Here is a 20,501-nt window from a genome sequence, read left to right as displayed (position 1 = left end):
TGCAAATGTTACCTATGGTTTTTGGGTTTTTTTTTAAAGAAGTCACACTAGTGGCCCCTGTCAAGTCTGACTCACACAAATCACCCCATTGTGGCCAAATGCCCCTCCCTGTTTTGCTGCCCACTTCCCAGAGGTCTGCAGCAGAGGCCCCGACCTTGTGCAGCTGAGGCCCTGAACTTGTGTAGCTGAGGTCCTGACCTTGTACAGCAGAGGCCCTGACCTTGTGCAGCAGAGGCCCTGACCTTGTACAGCAGAGGCCCTGACCTTGTGCAGCTGAGGACCGTGCACACAGGCGGCAGCTTCATCTTCCTGTTCTCTCCCCATCCCCTCTGTTCTGGGACATATATTTGTCAGAGAAAAGACTTCAGTCATAATGTGGGGTCTGAGTGACTTGTGCTGAGGACCTTGAACCTTATTTTTCTATTTTTAGACCTAGTCCAAAAGAAACAAAGGCCCAGCAGCTCCGAGACAAGGTTTTGGACAGTGGCCAAGGGCTTCTGAGATCCTCTGTCACAAAGCACACGGAGGAACATTGGGTGAGTCTCCCAATGACCAGAGTCTGTCTCCTTGGGCCGACCCAGGATTGTGAATCCCTTTCAGTTCTCCTGGGAGACTGCATTCCCCCTGGGCAACATCATTCGGAAGCACCCCACTTCCTCCAGCGCACCCCATAAGCACTTAAAAGAGCTTGGGGAGTCCCTCTCACTAGCCCCTGCCCCTCAAATCTCCTAATAACTCAGGGGCATTTGTTACTGGGAACACTTAGAACTCTGGTTGGTCCCATTGCTGGTCATTGCAGGTGCACACAACACTCCCCATATGGCCTGTCCCATGGTCCCTGTGTCCTGCATTCTGACCTTGAACTGGGGCACCAGGACAAAGGTCAGCCTTCTCTCCCGTCCTCACACGCCGGCATCTTGACACCATCACCAGCTCCGACCACGAAAAGCTTCATGAAGCACCTAAGTGAGTGGCGTTGGGTGCTGGGCATGCGTGTAGCTCCGTGCTCGCGTCTGTCACACAGTTTGGGCAGCTGCTTGGGTTGATCGGATCAGGTGCTTTCAGCTGCAGCGACAGAGACACTGAATTGACTTCATAATAGGGGTTTTGCTATCTGGGGAGCAGGGGTTGGGGGGCGGGAAGGCTGGTGTCCGCTGACCGGCAATGTCACAAGGACCCAGCTTCTTCCCCCCAAGGCCTGTCCTCCCCAGGATGCTTGCTGTAGCCCGGGTCGGGCTCCCCTCGGGGCTGCTGGACGGCTGAGGCAGCTCCAGGGGGCCCATCCAGGGCACAGCGCTCAGGGGAAGCGAGAGCCTGGAAGACCTGCCTAGCTCTGCCCCCCGACTTCCTCTCAGCCTCTCATTGGTCAGAATGGAGTCACGTGCTCATTCCTGAACCAATCGCTGGCGCTGCAGATAGGATTCTCTGGATTGAAATGGCTTTGGTTCTCACAGGGTGGTCCTCAGGCCCCAGCGTCAGTGTCCCAGGAGAACCGGTGGGCAGAGCAGATTCTCGGTCCCGCCCCAGAGCCACTGAGTCAGGAACTCGGGGTGNGGGGGCCCATCCAGGGGCCCCTTCTCAGGGGAAGCGAGAGCCTGGAAGACCTGCCCTAGCTCTGCCCCCGACTTCCTCTCAGCCTCTCATTGGTCAGAATGGAGTCACGTGCTCATTCCTGAACCAATCGCTGGCGCTGCAGATAGGATTCTCTGGATTGAAATGGCATTGGTTCTCACAGGGTGGTCCTCAGGCCCCAGCGTCAGTGTCCCAGGAGAACGGGTGGGCAGAGCAGACTCTCGGTCCCGCCCCAGAGCCACTGAGTCAGGAACTCGGGGTGAGTCTCAGTTAACGGCATTTTTTATTGTTGCTCGAGTTCAGTCGGCTCCATTCCCCCCACCGTTTTCCCCGCCCCACCCACCCGCACCTCCCACCCTCCATCCTCCCCGCCTCTGGCTTTGTCTGTGTGCCCTTTACACATGTTCCTTGATGAGCTTTCCCCTGTTTTCCCCCATTATCCCTTCCGCCCGTCCCCGCTGGTCACTGTCAGTTTATTTCAGTGTTTATTTCTTTATTTCAGTGTTTCTGGCTATATTTTGCTTGCTTGTTGGTTTTGTTGATTAGGTTCCACTTATAGGTGAGATCACCTGGTATTTGTCTTTTACCGCCTGGCTTATTTCACTCAGCATAATGCTCTCTGGTTCCATCCATGCTGTAACAAAGGATAAGAGCTCCTTCTTTTTTTCTGCTGCATAGTATTCCATCGTGTAGATACACCCATTTTTTTATCCACTCATTTACTGATGGGCACTTAGGCTGTTTCCAGCACTTGGCTATTGTAAATTGCACCGCTATGAACATTGGGGTGCACAGGTTCTTTTCAGGATTCTTAGGATATAATCCCAGCAGTGGAATTTCTGGGTCAAAAGGCAGTTCCATTTTTAGTTTTCTTAGGGAATTCCACACTCTTTTGCACAGTGGCTGCACCAGTCTGCATTCCCACCAGCAGAGCACTAGGGTCCCCTTTTCTCCACATCCTCTGGAGCACTTGTTTGTTAATTTGGTTATTGTAGCCATTCTCACCGGTGTGAAGTGGTATCTCACTGTGGTTTGAATTTGCATCTCTCCGACGGCTAGAGATGCTGAGCATCCTTCCATATGGCTCTGGGCCCTCTGTATGTCCTCCTTGGAGCAGTGTCTGTTCAGATTCTTTGCTCACTTTTTAATTGGGTTATTTGTCTTCCCAGAGTGGAGTCGTGTGAGTTCTTTATGTATTTTGGAGGTCAGACCTGGTCTGAGGCTCCACTGGAATGGTAATGTGACGACCTCGATTTAACCACTGTTCCATGGACAATGAACTGGATCATACCCGATGTGATTTCCTAAGGAAATCAAGATTTTCTAAAAAAAAATTCTTACTATTTTACAAAATGAAAAGCATGTGATTTATACAAAAAATTTTATCTAAGTAAGATCTGAAATGCTATTAGTATTTCCCCCCAATATACATGTGAACAGGCTCCCCAGATGGTGCGGAGTTTAAAAACTCCCAGGGGGTCCAACCGTGCAGCCCGGCACGAGACGTGACTCATGTTAGTTAAGTCATTCAAACATTCACTCATCAAACCCTGGCCTCCTCCTGGGTGCCAGTCCCTGATATGCCCCAGGCCCTGAGGAAACAGGTGCTAAAGCCGTTGTCCCAGCCCTTGAGAAGCTTACACAGTGACGGTCCAGTGGAAGAAACAGGCCCACCAGGCAGAGAAGTTTTAGTCCCTAAAAAGCCCCCGGCACTCAGGACCCATCCAGACTCGGCTTCCCAAACTCTCACCTCCATCTGACTTGTGCCCCTCACATCCCTCCACTTCGAATCTCCATCCCAAGTTCCTTCTGTCCGTCCCTCAGGACTGGTGACAGGAACTGTCCCATTCCCCTGCTCTGGCCCCGGGGCCTGGGTTTCCCCTGCAGGTCCCTGTCTGCCTGGCAGAAGAGACCAGCTAGATCAACCCCTGCATGCAGCGGGGACCAGTGCCCAAAGGACCTGCAGGCGGGGCCCCCAGAGCTCTCTGCCCACCCCTCCCCGCCAGGCAAAACCCCGCACAGCCACCATGCACCCGGCCTTTCGTCTCTGCAGGGACCTCCGAGGCTCTCGGTGCCTGAGGAAGTGTTTTCTCCACACGCGGTCACCCCTTTGGCACGTACCGCCCTCAAAACCTCTGGGCACACACATGGGGCTGCCCAGGCCCATCCAATGGGCACCTCGGAAGGTCTTGTGCCCCAGCCCCTGTTTTGGGCAGACCGAAACCAAATACCAGAGTTTCCCATCCTTGTCGGTCCGTGAGGCGTCGACGAACATCCCTGTGCAACCAGGACCCCCAGGACCGATGTGCAGAACCAGACCCACGTCTGTCCATCAGCAGTGGACCCCGAAGCCAGCCCTGCACCTCAGAGCCTGGCGTCTGGGGGCTGGGAGACACACGTCTCTTTTGTGGGTAACACTATAGCACGTTCCTGCCCAAGGACAAAGATTTGTTTGCAGTACTGTTATTTCTTAAGCAATTATTTTTCTATTTTCTAATTGAAGTGTAATTCGCACACACTGAAATGTAGATGTCTTGACAAATCCACACCCCAGTGTAGCCCACACTCTTAGCAAAATATAGCACAGTTCTCTCACTGCAGCGAGTCCCTCACGCCCTTTCTCAGCCCCTCCCGCCCCCTCCCCCCGCCGCCCCAGCCCCAGAGACAGCCACCAGGCTCATTCCTGTCACCACAGATTGGTTCTGCCTGTTCTGGAACTTCACAGAAATGGAATCACATAGAAGGCACTCCTTTGTGTCTGGCTTCTTTAACTCAGCATAAAGCCAGATCATTATGTTTAAGCAACTTTCATTTTCCACGTGCAGGCCGTGTGCTGGGGAAGGCTTCTAGATGTGGTATCTTTGTGTAGGGATTTAAAACAGCTTTTGTTGGCCAAGCACACTCCCCTGCCTCCCTGTCTCTTCCTCCAGGCTTCAAAGACCTCAGAAGACTGCTTTCTCCAGAAGACTTCGGAGGGCCAGGGGGACCTCTGGGCTCCGGCACCGGGCGCTCGGCCTTGGAGCGGGGGGAGCCACCCAGCGAGGGGCCTGCTGCCGCAGGGCCAGAGGTCACGAGACGCGGTCTCCAAAACAGGAGTGGGAAGACCCATGATGGGCGAGCCTATTCTTTTTCTGTGGCTGGTGTAACACATTGCCACAAATTTAGCAGCTTAACACAGCGGAAATGGATTAGATCACAGGTCAGAAGTTCATGGGAGCTCTGCTGGTTTCTCTGCTCCAGTTTCCAAGAGGGCAAAGTCAAGGTGTCAGCCAGGCAGGGCTCTGCTCAGGAAGTTCCGGGAGGACTCCAGGCCATCCAGGAATGTCAACTGTCCTTGTCATGCTTCCCATGTGCCCCTTCCAGCAATGGCAGGGGAATCCTGGTCACACTTCAGAGTTCCCTGCTTTCTCTTCTCTCTCCAGCATGGAGAAAGTTCTCCACTTGTAAGGGCACATCTGATTAGATCCCTCGCCCCCCACCAATAATCCAAAATAATCTTGCTCTGTTAAGATTTCTCACTTTAATTACATCTGCAAAGTCCCTTTTGCCATGTGCAAAGGTTGGAAGTCCCCAAGGCCACCTTTAGGTTTGCTAATTCACCCCAAGGTTTGCTAATTCACTAGCAATGTGCATAGAACTTGGGGGGGGGCGGATCTGCCGTACTCACAGTTAGGATTCGTTACATTGAAAAGACAGATTCAATCAGCCAAGGGAAGGGGTGCCCAGGCCGGGTCCAGGAGAGAACGGCCATGCGCTCCCAGGTGTCCACCCCTCCGACCCTGGTGGCCATGGACAGTGCTCAGTCCTGGACAGTGGCCATGGACAGTGCTCAGTCCTCCCAGCCACTAAGACCAACACAGCACAGAGCACTGCCAGCCCCAGGTGCCCACGGAGCCTTGGCAGCCAGGGTTTTTACTGGGTCTCTGTCATGAACATGTTACCCACCACCCACGTGGCTGACCTTCGTCTGCGGCCCCTCCAGAGGTCAAGCTGCCACGTGTGGCCCGATGGCCCCCGACCCGACCCCACACCACACTGTTGGCGCAGTCCGTCTGGGTGGCCCGAGACCCCCAGGTGAACTGAGGCCCTCTTACTGGACAGGCCTTTCTGAAGGTTCAGCGGTGACTCCCAGGAGCTGAGGGCCAGGGTTGGTTATATCTTGCATGGGCCAAGATTAATCTCTGCACTCCACATAACAGTCATCTTCATGGGGTCTAGGGTAGGGAGTGGGTGCCCTTGGGGGCCGTCATTCTGCCAACCCCGGTGAGTTTGGTCTCCAGGTCCCCATGTGGCAGCGTTTCCTAGTGTGTCCTTGGAACCCAAGTCCTATCAGTGCGTGATGGGACCTGCCAGAGAACCCCTTCGCGCCTGCCTCAGCCCGGCACTGCCCAAACTGTCTTTTCCATGGGGCCCTCTTCCCATGGGACCCCCTTCAATCATTGCACCCCAAAGCCTTTCTCCGAGCCCGTCTTCATGACAGTTTCACCCCTCCTGTCTAGTCCGGACGTGGAGCCCTCGCGCGCCTGGTGTGACGTCTCTCTCCCCTGGCGTGGGCTCTGCAGCCAGGGCCTGCTCTGAGCCCGGTCCTGCGACTTTCCGACTGCGACCCTGCCTGGGCTGCTGAGCCTCCCTGAGCCTCGGTCTCTTCGTCTGCAAGCTGGGAGGCGCTGTTTTGTTCCCTGTCTCAGGGGGCCCTGGTTCATCAGGCGGCGACGCTCAATGGAAGTGAGCTGTTGAGGCAGTGTTTACCTTTTTAGAACTGAAACGTCTTCACTAACCTTCCTCGTTGCCTATTCATCACTGTCAACAGCAGGGTCCCAAGAGCCCATGAGTTGCCTTATAGAACGGTGGCTGTTTCGGCTCGGGGACACCCAACACGGCCAGGCCTGCTGGAGAACAGTAATGGCTGCCTCTCCTAAGGTCCCCAAAGATCTGGACGGACCAGCTAACCCAGGAGGACCCTATCTGATGTCCAAGGAGTGAACAGAGAATCCGCTGCCCCAGGGGCCAGGAGGCTGCAGCTCCAGCTCCCAGCACTCACTGAGCACACACACTGGGCACAGCAGGGCTTAGCCCTGAGCACCCCTGCCCCTCCAGAGACCCGAATGGTGCCCCCTATGAGCCTGGCAGGGTGTGCCTGCTGCGCCCTCCCTGCTCGCTCCGCATGGCTGCATTCACCAGCCACCCGACCAGCTGCAGAGTGACCAAGAGACTGCCATGCACCCCAGGGCTTCTCCCCAGTGTCTTTCTCGGCCAGTCGCCCCCTGAGCCTCCACGCCCCGCGGCCTCCCGACCTTCTACCACCCCCAACCTTTCCATTTAGCTCCACACCAGGGCTTCCACTCTCAGCCTGGCCCTTCAACTGATGTCTGGTTTGGGGCTAGTTATCTTGGCCTTGATCTTGGGGACTCTCCAGAATCCAACTTTAGCATTGCCTTCAATTGTCACAGGTGAAGGCAGGCAGAGGCCCCTCCTTGTCTGGGTGCCCCCTGCCCCACGTCGGGCACCCCATGATGTCAGGGAGGGAGCTTGGGTACATCCAACACCCCCGGGCAGGGGCCATCCTGGGACTGTGTTGAAGGAGAGGCTGGGCTGACCACTCTGCAACTGGATGCCTGGCCCTTGGGCTGTCTGTGCACCCTGGGCTAGGTGGGTGCCGGGTGTCGTGCGTCCCTCCCCTTGCCTGGCAAGTGCTGCCGTCGCTCACAGCGACAAGCCAGGAGGGCTAAGTATCTGATTCGTGGTCTCACTTCTCCCCAGGCCCAGGGGCCTCCAGTGGTCTGTGCTTGGCCCTGTGCTGTGCCCCCCACCCACACCCTATCTCTGGGGTCTCCGGGGTGGGCACCTCCTTGACGATAAGCTTTGGGCCCTGTAACACCCACGAGGACCTCCTGGGGTGCCAGCAAACTGCCGGGTGCGCCATGGAGGGCCAGTCCAGCTCCCCAAGGGACCCTCTTACAGGAAGCTCTGTGCATCCAAACATTGGGCTCCTGGCCCCTTTTTCACCATGTGGTGACCCTTTGGTTCCCCTTCCCGGTCTCTCATGGAGACAGGTGGCTCCGGTGTCCTTCCACCTCCTGCCACGCGTCCCCCAGTCCCCCTTCCATCCCCTGTCCCTTAGACTTGGTCCAGGATCAGTCTTTACTGCCATCTAGTGGCGCCAAGGCTCACTGCAGGGAGGAGCAGAACTCCACCTGCCTTTAAGATGATGGTGTAGAGCTCAGGTTGGCCCCGCCTCAGGCTCTCCCCTGGGCAAACTCAGGGGCAAGCAACAGGCTTGGTGTGACCCTGGGGTGACCTGAAGTGTGGCCAGTGGCAGTGGCTGGACACCATGCTGAGGACCTGGGCTCCTGGGCACTTGCTGTCCTGTGTGTGGAAGAAGCTGTCCTGCCCTCGGTGTTGGGCTGGGCCCTCCCCGTGGCACCCAGCTCCCCCCTGCCCTCCTGCCTGTGGCTGTGCTGAGGCACGCAGGAGGGGGAGGGTGGCGTGAGAGTGGCAGGGGGTGTCCCAGCCTGTCTGCAGCCTGGCAGGAAGGGAGAGGTACGCAGGTGTCTGCCTCAGGCTCTGGCCGAGGAGTCAGGTGTGGGTCAGGGGGGTGGTGAGCAGGTGGGGCGTGAGAATGAGGGCCGTGTCCCACCCGCTCACCCGGTCCCTCCACCCAGTCTGTGCTCAGCCACACCGGGGAAACTGAGGCAGCCTCCTGTACTGTCCACACCACATGGCGGGAGTGGGGGGCGGTTTCCAACAACGTATGGATTTCCTGTGGCCACCGTAACAAAGTACTGTGAGCAGGTGAGTTAAACAACAGAAATGCACTCCCCTGTGGCTCTGGAGGCTGAGATCCAGGTGTTGGGGGCTGGTTCCTTCCATGGCTGCGAGGGGGATCAGCTCCAGGCCTCTCCTTGGTCCGTGGACAGTGGTCTTCTCTCTGTGTCTTCCCGCCTTCTTCCCTCCGCGTCTGTTTTTGTGTCTGAACTTCCCCCTTTTATGATCCAGGTATCCGGGGTCGGGGCCCGCCCTGATGACGCCGTCTTTGCTGATGACGCCTGCAAAGATAAGCTCCCATTTCTGAGGCAGTGGGAGTTAGGTCTTCAAAAGGTGATGAATTGGGGGGGGGGGCCTGCCCACCCCCGGGCGCCACGTGAGGCTCCGAGGCAGCGCGGGTTCCACATGGCCCGACCAGTAGTGCGCTCCAGACAAAGGGGACACAGCATCCCTGGGCCGAGTGTCCTGGACGAGCTGGAGCGGCCGGACAAGCGAGAGAGAAGCACCCTTGCTTCGTGGGGGGCACGGCTTGTTGCTCCCCACAGCCATCCTGTGGAATAGCAGACAGACAGACAAACGTGTTAAGCCGTGAACTGAAACACTTGAAAAGTGCCCTGATGTTCTCAGAGGCCGTCTCTGGGGGACAGACAGCTTTTGCTGGGCGATCTGGGTTTTCTCACTCAACAGCAAACAGTCTCCCATGACCACCCAGGCGGGAGAGGCCGTTTTAAACGCTTAGAGTGATTTTCTATCTTTTCACAGCTGTCAGAGCACATTATTTTCATCTGAAGCGTGGTTCCAATTTTTGGAAGAAAATAAAAAGCCTTTTCATCTCTCCCATTCTTCATTTTTTTTCTCTTTCTTAATTTCCGGAGGGACGTTTCAGGGAGGGACAGCCACCGGTCGCCATGGTTTTGGAATTCCATAAACCAGGGCAAGGGCTGAGCCTTGGAGTCTGTAACCCCTGCCAACCTCCGGGGGGGCTTCACTGCCTGGGGTCCTGGCCCTTAGGGAGACCTGGTGCAGGGGAACCGTGGCCGTCTGGCAGGAAAGCTGGTAGGAGGCAGGTGCAGAGCCCTGTGGCGAAGGGCCTGGGTGTCACTCTCAGTCCCCATGCCCCCCCAGCTGGGGAAGCCGGGGTGCCAAAAGGAGGGGATGTCACCGAGGGTCCCTGGGGCACTCACCTAGGAGCACCCCACGTGTGCCCTGTTCCTCCTCAGACACCGCTGGCTTTCTCAAGGTCAAGGGCTACGTTTGGGCCATCCTTTGCCCATGACCCACTTGGTTGCAGAGCCAGCCTTACTGCCACACAAGGGAGATTCCTTGTCCTTTGCACCCTCTCAGCGCGGAACAGGAGGGCCTGGAGGCCAGGCCCGTCCTGCCCTTTCACCTCTGCCCTCCAGCTGGAGCGAAGAGGGTTTCCAGGACACCTCCGCGGGCAGGGTGGGAGACTGCCCTAAGGGGATCTGCACTCTGGGCCTCAGAGACCACCCACGCTAGTGGGCAGATGCCGGAAAGGGGCCCAGGAGGGGCCTCGGCCTGTGGAGAAGGGGCTCAGAAGCGCTGGCCTTTGCGTAGTCCCGGGGAAAACACGGAGGGGTAATGGAGCCGGGCCATGATGCCTTTCGGGGCATCCCTGCCCACCTTCCTCCTTCCTTCCTTCGATCATTCAAGAAATATCTTTGGACCCCTCTGTGCCGGGCCCTGCTCTAACTTCCGAGGATATAATGATGTAAACAATAATCTGTCCTACCCTCACGGACCCCAAACTTACACTGAGTACAGACTGATCATCAGCCAGGTGTGGCCCATGGACAAGACGTGCATCTGCCTACCCCTGCCACTGTCTCTCAGGGGCTGCCGCCACACCGCGCCACACGTGGCCGCCCCCTCCAGCCCCCAAAGGCTGTCCTGGCTCCACCCCCTGCCACAGGGCCCCCAGCATCCTCACTCTTGAAATGGTGACAGCCAGCGTATCCGTGTGACAGTCTCCGGGGGGCTTTCGGGAGCCCACGTTGAAGGGGACCCCAAATCGCTTGCTTGGAGCCCCCGCCACAGCGGGGTGCTTGTGTGGGGGAGCCCTGTGGGGGAAGGACAGCGTCGGCCAGCGGACGGCTGGTTTGCTCCCCTGGACCCGGCTGTCCTCTGTCCGCGGAGGCACCTCCCGAGGGTGGACAGAGGCCCGGGCGAGGCACCTCAGGGGTTGAACATCCAGCCTCCTCCCACTGTGACCGATGGAGGATGTGTGGCAGGGGCCTGGCCAGACCAACCAGTGGGTGACGCGTCACCATCCTTGGCTGTCACCCAGCACGGGCGCCGACATCCCTGTGGCAGCTTGAAAAATGAGACCCTCCAGAAAGACGAAAATTGGACTTTAAATTATTATCTTGAGGGTCCTTCCCTGGTGCCCCCTCTCTCTGTCTCTCTCACATTAATGTCATAATAACACAAAGACAGAACTAGTGTCCTTGTCACATACCAGGGTGACTGCAGGCCCTCCTCCCCGGCCCTCGGGGGCACGGGGGTCTGCTGCTGGCGGTTCGAACGGGCTCTTACTGCCCAGGGGCGCTCTGGGGATTGAGGACGCGCCCCGCACCCCGGCTGGCTCCGACCCTTGGAGTCGGCTTGCTGGCGTGTTTCTGTATTTTACAGTCGGGTGATGGGCCCACCTGGGAATCAGGCCGCTCCAACCAGCTGGTGCCAAGTTGGTCCCAGCGGCCCCCCAAGGTCCGGGAGGGAGGGTTTCAGGCTCCCATCAGCCTTTGCTCCCGTCACAGGCCATCTGGACGCCAACAGACAAATGCCTTCCAGCTCTGCTCGGGGAAGGAGGTGCAGGGCTGCCGCTGGGGCCCTGGTGCCCTCTGGGGTGGGCATGGAAGCACCCACGCCCACCAATCTCACCGCACTATCTCCAGCGCCCAAGCTGCCCACACAGAATGCCTGTTAACCTCTCTCCCAAAGAAAGGTGTGTCTCCTTGTGTCCTCGGCCACGGCTTCCTCTTGTGGAGTCACGGGGGCAGAAGGGGGACACATCAGCCTCTCTCAACACCAGCACCGTGCTGGGCACTCCCTGGTTGTGCTCGCCTGACCCTCAACAACCCAGGAGACAGGAATGGTTCCTAGATGGTGACGGAAGAAATGGAGGCTTTGAGGGAGGGGAGTAACCTGGTTGACGTCCCTCAGCTGGGTTGGACACACGGCAGGACCCCAAAGTCCAGGCTCCTGCTCTGGCAGCCAGCTGCCGCCACTGGCGGGTGGCATCCTGGTGCAGAGAAACTGAGCCAGCTGCCCAGCTGCCTGCCACCCTCACCTGCGCGACTTTTCTCCGAGCACCGGCACCAGCCTGTTCCCTCCAGGGCTCCCCTCCCCGCCTCCACCTTCCAGCCTAGGCTGTGCCCCGAGTTCAGCCCTTAACGCCTGCTCTTCGCTTGCCTGCCCCACCATCCTCCCTCATCTCCGTCCTGCCCTCAGCCTGGCACAGGGGTGCATGGCTGGTCACCCACGTGAGCATCCTGTCACATGGGCACAGAGTTGGGGCGTGGGGCAAGCTGCGAACTGATGTATTGTTACATGGGTCAGGGAACAGGTTTGTCTTAAAGTCGTGCCCCCCCAACTCCCTCCTCACGCCCAGATCAGTTCCAGCTGATCATGGCAGCGACGGAGGAAGGACACCACCAAAGCCCTGGAAGAACACCTGGATGGGCACTTTTCAGGCAAGGAAGCTTCCTGGGCGTGCTGGGCAGAAAGCCGAGTCAGCAGGTGCAGGGCACAAAAACGCGGCTTTGTTTCTGTCACGTCCTTTTCGGGCAGGCTGAGGGGCCCAGGCCCAGAGGGCAGGGGTGTCCCTCCTTAGTTAAAGTCGTTCTGGGGGAGAGGGTCAGGCTCAAACTGGGCCTCCCAGGAGGCACGGGGCTTTTTAAGGTGAAAAGGAGGGACAAGGCACAGGAAGGAAGCAAGCACTGGTCCATTTGAGCTCAGAGGGTGAAGTCTGTCTACAGCCGTGTGTCCACCTTCTCACAGCCACACTCGGTTCGCAGGAAGGGGGCCCCACCCACGTCAGGGCCGTTTGGGGAACAAGTGGGGGAAGGGTGGTGCGTGCTCACCTGGGTGTGTTCTTGTGGGCGGCCATTCCCTTCCTTCTCTCTCTCTCCTTTTCCTTCAGCAGAAAGGGGCAACCAGCTTTTTTAAAAAAAATACCTTTATTTATTGATTTTAGAGAGAAGGAGGAAAGGAAAGAAATATCAACTCATTGTTCTATTTATTGGTGCACTTGCTGGTTGCTTCCTGTGTGCCCCCTGACCAACCGGGAATCAAACCTACAATCTCAACGTACTGGGAAGACACTTCAACCTACTGAACTGCCCAGCCAGGGCAAGGGGCCACCAGCCTGTGACACGTCCCCACTGGCAGGGGAGCCACGAGGCAGGAGGGGCGGAGGGGACTCAGGGGTATGGAATCGCAGGCTGGCTTATTGAGCAGACTCAGCCCCGGGGTGGAGACTCGGGCAGAGCCAGTTCACACTTGCTCTCCTCACCGCCACACGCCATCAGAATCCGAGTTACGTCTCCTACTGACATCTCAGGCAGACCCCACCGTGGTCTGCTCCCTTTTAGTTGTTAGAATTCCTTGTAGTTTTTTAAAAACAGATTTATTTTTAGAGAGGGGAAGGGAGGGAGAAAGAGAGAAACATCAGTGTGTGGTTGCCTCTCACGTGGCCCCCACTGGGGACGGCCTGCAACCCAGGCATGTGCCCTGACTGGGAATCGAACTGGTGACCCTATGGTTTGCAGGATGGCACTCAGTCCACTGAGCTACACCAGCCAGGGCAGAACTCCCTGTCATTTTAAACCTTTGCCTCATGCTCCGTTCAAAGTTCTAGGGTCCTCAGCCTCCCACTCCAGCCCGGCTGTGGCTCTGAGATGGTGGGTAGGGCTCACTGCCCACCTCCCTCTGACTTCATCTGGCTTGTCTGCCCTGGGCACCTTGGCAAAAGGCGCCACAGGCAACACCTAAACGAACGTGCTTGGCACGGCGAAGGCGGAGATGAGGGGTTGCAACACAGAAGGTCCGCCTGCAAAGCCTAAAATATTCACCATCTGGCGCGTGAAAGAAGAAGCTCGCCAAGCCCCGCCAGTGTTTCTTGTCCTCACTCCCAGCTCTTTGGGGCAGCTTGGGTGACCTTTGGGGTCAGCTGGGCTCCACCTGCACAGCTCTGGGACCAGCAGCTGCCACCAGGGGCGTGTTCTTCTCATGGCGGATGACGAAGCAAGCAGGCAGAGATGGCACCTCTGATAGCCAGGCTCACAGCCAGGCTCACGGCCATGTTCACACCCCACGTGCTCTGCCCATTCACACAGGAAGGACTGCAATGTCACACACTCAGGGGCCACACTTCTGATTCCGACACAAGGAGTGAGCACAGGACTGGCGGCAGCGCCCCATCGAGCACGCGGGGCACCCAGGGTTTTCAGTCAGGGCCGTCTACGTGCCTGTCCCTCTTCTACTCTGGCTTCTGTCCTGGGCAAGCGGTCCTGGGTGCAATAAAGGAAAAGAGAATGGGAAAACCACGGGGAAAGAACGAAGAATGATTTTCCCGTCACCCTCTACCTGCAAGGGCTGCTGCTGAGCCCTGGGCACCGCCTAGCAGCTCACCATCTCCAGGACCCGAAAGCACTGGAGACCTGCACACGATGTCAGGACAGCTCCCGACGACCCTGGCCGGCTGCAGCAGGTGCTCGGGAGAGTGATGGTGCCCAGGAACGCCCTCGTCCATGACGGGACGCACACTGACTAGACGCTGAGACATTCCAGAGACCGTCGTTTCTATGGCCCAGCGGGCGTGCTTGCAGCGGGTGTCATTCCAACGCAGAATATTAATCAGCCATGCAAGCCCTCGCCAGTGAGAAGGGGGAGATGGGAGCAGAAGGCCTCGTGATTACCCCTCTGCCAGTGTTTCAGGAACACAGGGCGGTGCGGACCTGCTGCGCAGCCCCGTGGTGGTGAACCGTGGTACCCGGGAGTGTCTACTGTGCTGAGTGACAGGCGGGAGCCGCGTGGGACAGGATGATGAATAAGGGCCCAGGCGTCTCGGCGGCTCCCCGCACCTCCCGACGCCCCAGGCCCAGTCTGTGTGTCATGATGGAGTTGGACTCTTGCCAAGAGATCCATGGGAGGGAGAAAGAATTTATAAAACGCACGCAAGCTATTCATTCGGTCACTGCTGTTTTGAAAGGAAGACGTGAGAAGAAATGTAGCGAATAATACGGTGACTCTGACATGTTGTAGAATGTGGTGACATGGGGTACACTTTCTTTTCAAGCTCCGCTGAAAATCAAAGAAGTTACAAAATGGAATGTGGGGGGCCTCTGAATAAACAACACACAGGAAACACTGGTTTTGATGAGGTGTCTTCTGGTCCAAACCCCTGCGGTTACTGTCCTTCAGAGCGGTGTTCCAAAGGCACACGCGTCCAGGCAGGCATCTGTACTCACCATGTGGAGGGACAAAACCACCATTGGTTGAGCGCTCACTTGCATCCGGCACAGAATGTTCTACCGGCAGAATCCCAGGTAATTCTGCTTGTGACGTGGGCGTCCCCGTGCCCATGAGAGGAAGCGGAGACCGAGACGGGAAGGTTCCGTGCCTGTCCGGCAGCCCAGCTCCCAGGTCACAGAGCTGAGGCCGAACTTGGATGTGTGTGAGTGCAGACCGGTGCCTTTCCTTCATTTGTCTTTCCTCCGAGTGGACGTAATACAGGCGGTTCACGTCACTGCAAAATATTTGTGCAAGATTAAAATGTCGTCCTCCCAACTAGGAGCCCCCTGCAGCCCTGACTCCCCACATACCAAACCCTTGAGGACCTCAGAGCCAGCCCAAACCAGGCCGATTCATCCTGCTTTCTCCATTTCTGTGATGAGGCTCAGTGGGTGAGACCCAGCCTTCAGGGCCCAAAGCCACCAGTCCTCCCCACTGTGTCCCCGCCACAGTTTGTTACGACCATTGTCAAATATACAGCGAAGTTGAGAAAATTGCGTAGTGAATGCTCATATCTCTACCACGTAGAATCTACCGTCAACAGTTACTACTCTCTTTTTTTGTTTTTTTATAAAGATTTTATTTATTTATCTTTAGAGGGGAAGGAGAGAGGGAGAGAAACACCAATGTGTGGTTGCCTCTCATGCGTCCCCTGCTGGGAACTGGCCTGCAACCCAGGCATATGCCCCAACTGGGAATCAAACCGTGATCCTCTGGTTCGCAGGCCCGCGCTCAATCCACTGAGCTACACCAGCCAGGGCAACAGTTACTACTCTTGCTTTGTCTGTCCATCTGCCCACCTGCCTCCCTCCCTCCATCCACCTTCCTATTTTTGATGCATTTCGGAGTACATTGCTGTCGTTGGTACACTTCAACTAAACAATTCAGTGCGGCTGTCATTAATCAGTGGAGCAAAGGGGTGACATGTGCTCAGCTCTGTGCACCTCGCTTCTCGGCCTCTAGGATTCTCCCCTTCCAGCGAGTACAGAGCCTGACACCTGGCCAGCCAGGTGGCAAAGGGAACCCCCTCCCCAAGAATTAGGACACTGGGCTTGGTGAGCCCCCAGGTCCCAGAGGCACTTTCCGCAGCAGCAGCCACAGCCCCGGGTGGCTGCTGGGCACTGGAGTAGGGCTGGTGCAAACTGAGACGACCCTAAATGTAAAATGCACACAGGATTTCAAAGACTCGGTAAAAAAATTAAAATCACTCACTAGTGATTTTATATGATTACATATTGAAACGATGGTATTTTTGATACATTGGGTTAAATAACATGTTATTAAAATTCACGTCCCATTTCTTCTTTCTACTTCTAGTGGGACTACTAGAAAACCTGAAATCACATACGCGGCTCGCATTGCCTCTCTATGGGACAGGAGCTGCTCTGAATGGGGTCAGAGCCAGGCCAGCCGGAAGCCATAGGGCCAAGGCAGAGCGGGCGGGGTCGCGGGAGAGCCCACCCTTGCGTTTTTCTCTGCCGATACAGCAGCAACTAGCTTCCCAAGCCACCTCCCTGAGAAGCGGCCCTTCTGGCGGGGCTTCATGTGCTCTGCACACTCATCCTCACGTAATTCCCACCCCAGAGGGAGAATGTAAACAACCCTGGGGCAGGTGAGCAATCACACGCCTGGTCACATCCTGAGACCTGGGTCCACCGGAGGGAGCCTGATTCAGCCCCAAGGCGAAACATTTTATGGGTGGCAGAGGAACACGCGGGTTCTTACTTCAGCCCTTGAACATTCGGATGAAGCTGGGATGGTGACTACTGCCGCCACCGCGTTGCAGATGGGATGTCTGTGGGCCACAGGAGGGCGGTGCCGAACTGCCAGGCAGCAGAGCCAGAATCGGAACCGGAGTGGATGTTCTCAACCCCACAGCACACCGGCCAAGTCCCTCTGCATGGACCCCGTGAGAGGAAGTGGCTGGGGGTCAAGGAAGGTTCCTGCACAGCGTGATGAACAGCATGAGCGGCGGGGCGCTCTGAGTCCCCTCGACCTGGGAAAGGGGTGTGAATAACAGGGAGTAGAGGGGGCCTGCGGCCAACCAGAGGGCGGGCCCTGCCTGAAGGCAGAATGCAGGCCTGCCAGTTTGTGGCTGCCACTGTGGAAAGGAGAGGGCTGGTGAGAGTGTTTAAGCCAAAGAGGGTAGCCATCAGAAAACTTCCAAGATTCTGACATTTCCTCAGCTCCAGCAAATTCTTCCTCCGGTGCGCCATTGGACCCAAAGTAGCAACGCTTCTGATGGCTTCCTCTGCCCACTGAACCACTGAACTGCAGGGAATTGATCACGTGCTCAATTTTGGGGAGAGTAAGATTTCCAGCAGATGTCCCAACTGGCAAAGTTAGCCTGCACCTTCATATAACCCCTGTTCTGAGCTTTCTCCTTCCCGCCACCTGGGCGGCGAAAGAGCGCTGGGTTTGAACCTGGCGCGGGAGCCCCAATGTTTCCACCTGGACAACAGAAGTGATCAGTGTACCCACTCCCTTCACAGGGCTGCGTGGGGAACAAAGGGCCGAGGCGTGCTCAGCTCCGTGCACCCAGCTTCTCGTGCGCTAGGCCCTAGAGTCTGGGGCTCGGCGCTCTGGCCCAGGCACTCATCCCCATTAACAACATCTTGCCGGCTGCGGCCCCTTTAAGACCGCCTTGGAGGACCTAGTTTCAAAGCCAGGGCGACTCTCTAGATGCTGCCTCGATGGTAACCCGCCACTTCCGGTCTGGAGTGCGGGTGTTCGGCCCTTGCTCCAGGGTGGGCGGTACGTGGTGACGCGTGCTTTCTCGTGGCCTAGGCCGTGGGGCGGTGCGTCTAGTCCGCTCTAGCTGGTGGCCGTCCGGGCCCGCGGGGATGACGCGTGCCTTCCACTGCCAAGGGCGCCAGCCTGCGGCCTCGGGCCCCGCCCTGGGGTGAAAGAAACTCCGCCGGGGCGGGAACGCCTCCGCGGGGCCTGGAACCCCAGGGACGGCTTGCACCCTGGAGGCCGAGGGGACTTGGCCCCACGCGGACTCCAAGGTGAGGTGAGCGGTTGTAAGAGGCGCCGCAGCCGCCAGAGAAGCTTCGGGGAACCCGGCCGGTAGCCAGCGCCGTCCCTGGGAGTGTGGGAACACCGAATGAGACCTGTCCGCCTTCTTACTCTCTTTCTCCAGGGCATTCTCGGCAAATGAGAAGTCCCCAGCCCCCGGCGTTCGGGGCAGGGAGGGCACACACTGTTATTGCCGCCTGCCCGTGCTCGATGACATTCGAGTGACCTCGGTTTGGGGGATCCAGGTACGTCAGGCTTGGAGGCCGAGGGTCTAAGGTGCACGGTCTGGCGAAAGGCTCCTGTGTTGCTGAACCTGCCCAGCGGCAGGTGCGGCGCGTACCAGGCAGCCCTACCCTGACCCAGAGTAAATGCCCGGGAGAGTGTCGCCTGGGCTTTGAATTTGCAGTAACAGGTGTGAACATTCTAGCAGCAGTTTGATGATCATGTATGATACTGCAAACACGACCGAGCGCGGAGAGTGGAAACTGCCGGGGTTTTCTGAACCCTGTGGGCGGTGTGCATGTAATAAATACCTACTGGTGCTTCGGCGGGGCACCCGACTAAGTGTTAAGGATACCGAGGAACGCGGGAGCCGTGGCCCTCGTTCTCCCCCAGCTACGGCCCAGTGGGAGAGACGAGGTCATGTGATCACAGTAGGGAGGTGCGGGGGAAGGCCCAGCGCAGCATGTGCAGACACGCCCAGTGGTCTCCAGGTGTGGCGGGCAGAGGTCCTTACACAAGGCTGCTGCGGCCGAGGCAGCTGGGCGGGGAAGGCAGCTGGGCGGGGAAGGCAGCTGGGCGGGGAACTGTGTGGGACGGCGCTCAAAAGGTGGGAGAGGGCCAGGCCACAGGGGGTCTTTCCTAAGGATGTGGGAGCACGTCATGGGTTTTAAACCGGAGGGTGGTGTGCGGAAACCCGCTGTTTCTAAAGAGCTCCCCTTGCAGAAGGACGCCATCTGGCCTTCCGCAGTGATGGAGGCGCTCTGTGTCCCTACGGTCTGGCAGAGCGGCCACAGGCCAGGGGCTCGTGGGACCTCGGAGCTGGCTTGTCAAAGGTAACGTCAGCGGCATGGCCGCTGTGGTGGACAGAGCACATTGGAGGGAGCGGTGACCCTGTGCGGCGGTCAGGACACACACAGCTGCCCTTTTGTGTCGCCTGCACCTCACCCCTTCCTGGGGACAGCCTTCGGGTGGCCGCCCCTGAGGATCTCGCGCACACAGCGTGGTAGCTCTTGGAGCAGCTTCTGGTTTTTTGGCTGTAGGTGAGCCTGCTCCCCGGGAAGCGGCCTTCTTCCTCCTCCCCGCTTTGCCTGTGTTGTCACCAGCACATGGGTTGAGGGGTGACGTCTTCAGCACATCCAAGCATCCACGGGTCGAAGCGTTACGCCTGTGCCTTGGAGGGGTTTAAAGAGCAGCGGTCCCTGGCGGTGAGGAACTTAGACCTAGAGAGGTAGGTGGCAGTGGGTGTTGGGATCGTCGGGAAGGAGCATGTTCGGGGGACCCTTCAGGGTGGGGCCCTGGAAGGGCTGTTTACCGCTGATGAAGCAGGAGATGAGAGGCGTGGGGGGCTCAGGAGCTGGTGGCACGTTGGGAAGCCCATGACTAGAGGAGGGGAAGAGAGATGCAAGAGGGAGTGGGCTGGTGTTGGGTAATAGGGGCCTCATCAGACCCCACTGTGTTGTGGGTTTGGTGCAGGCAGGTTTCTGAGGAAGGCTGGGTGGTGGTGCGCATGTGCCAGCCTCGGGGTGGGGTGTTGGAAGCCCCCAATTGCCCCAACCAGCCCTGCGGGTCAGGGACTCCTGAAGACAGGGAAAGAGGAGGGGCTGATCAAAGGAGGGTCACTTCAGGGCACCTTCCACATTGTATTCTGGGGGAGGTAGATTTTAGGTTTTGGAGGCTGCTTTGTGGCACCCCCAGTTGTAAACTCTCTGGAAGTTCAGGCTTGCTGTGCGGGGTGAGGACTGATGGAGTGTGCTTTCTTTGCAGGGAGTTCCCTGGATGGCTGTGCGTGTTCCGAGGAAGGTCTGCCATGTCCTTTCTGCCTGGTCCTCCGTGCCTGGAAGGTTGCTGTTTCATTTCAGGGCCTTCCGGGTGTGTTTGGGTTCACTGTGAACCACGCCATTGTTTAATGCTGACCTGCGTGAGACCTTGCTTTGTGTGACTGTAAATAAATGGAGGCAGACTCCAGTGAGACTTTTCACACACTTGAATGTTTTCTGTGCCCAGTGGTGGTGTGTCTGAGTGTGCCATCTCTGCTTTGTAGGTACGTAGGTGGCAGCACTGTCACCAGTGAAAGTGACTTACAGGGAGCGAGTGTGAGTGCTGGGGCCTTGGACGTCCTTGGGGAGCACGAGCTGTCAGGAAATGGGGGCACACGGAGGGCCATGGCCGGCCTCTGGGGAGCCTGGTGGGGAGGGGCGGCTGGTGTAGTTGCGGTTGGTTTCGCTTCATCAGAAGGAGGACTTCATGTTAGAATTGGCCTGGGAACGACCCCTGACCTCAGAACTGTCCCTTGTGGCCCCCAGGCCTTCCCCCTCTCTGATCATCTCTGTCCTTCACCCACGTGGCTGGCCCCACGCCGACCCCTTCAGCCTGTGTGTTGCTCCACGCTT

At 57.7% G+C, this 20,501-nt stretch overlaps 1 long non-coding RNA gene and 1 other non-coding gene across 3 annotated transcripts; both read left to right on the top strand.

Moving 5' to 3' along the window:
* The first annotated feature begins 17,646 nt into the window (after positions 1-17,646).
* Positions 17,647-20,089, top strand: LOC118999912 (uncharacterized). Of its 2 annotated transcripts, XR_005069196.1 has the most exons (5): positions 17,647-17,879; positions 18,014-18,134; positions 18,835-18,944; positions 19,152-19,339; positions 19,876-20,089. It is a non-coding gene; the product is annotated as an uncharacterized LOC118999912 (long non-coding RNA). The 2 variants fall into 2 exon arrangements; XR_005069197.1 differs by lacking the exon at positions 18,835-18,944 and having other exon boundaries at positions 17,648-17,879.
* On the top strand, positions 18,170-18,354 carry LOC119003394 (small Cajal body-specific RNA 16). Its single transcript, XR_005069956.1, has one exon.
* Positions 20,090-20,501: the final 412 nt, after the last annotated feature.

This window comes from Sturnira hondurensis, unplaced genomic scaffold (genome assembly GCF_014824575.4).
Source record: "Sturnira hondurensis isolate 20B ecotype Veracruz unplaced genomic scaffold, ASM1482457v3 Scaffold0001221, whole genome shotgun sequence".
In the NCBI taxonomy this organism is placed as follows: Eukaryota; Metazoa; Chordata; class Mammalia; order Chiroptera; family Phyllostomidae; genus Sturnira; species Sturnira hondurensis.
The sequence above is the reverse complement of the archived record's forward strand: the minus strand, read 5'-3'. Positions and strand labels throughout refer to the sequence as shown.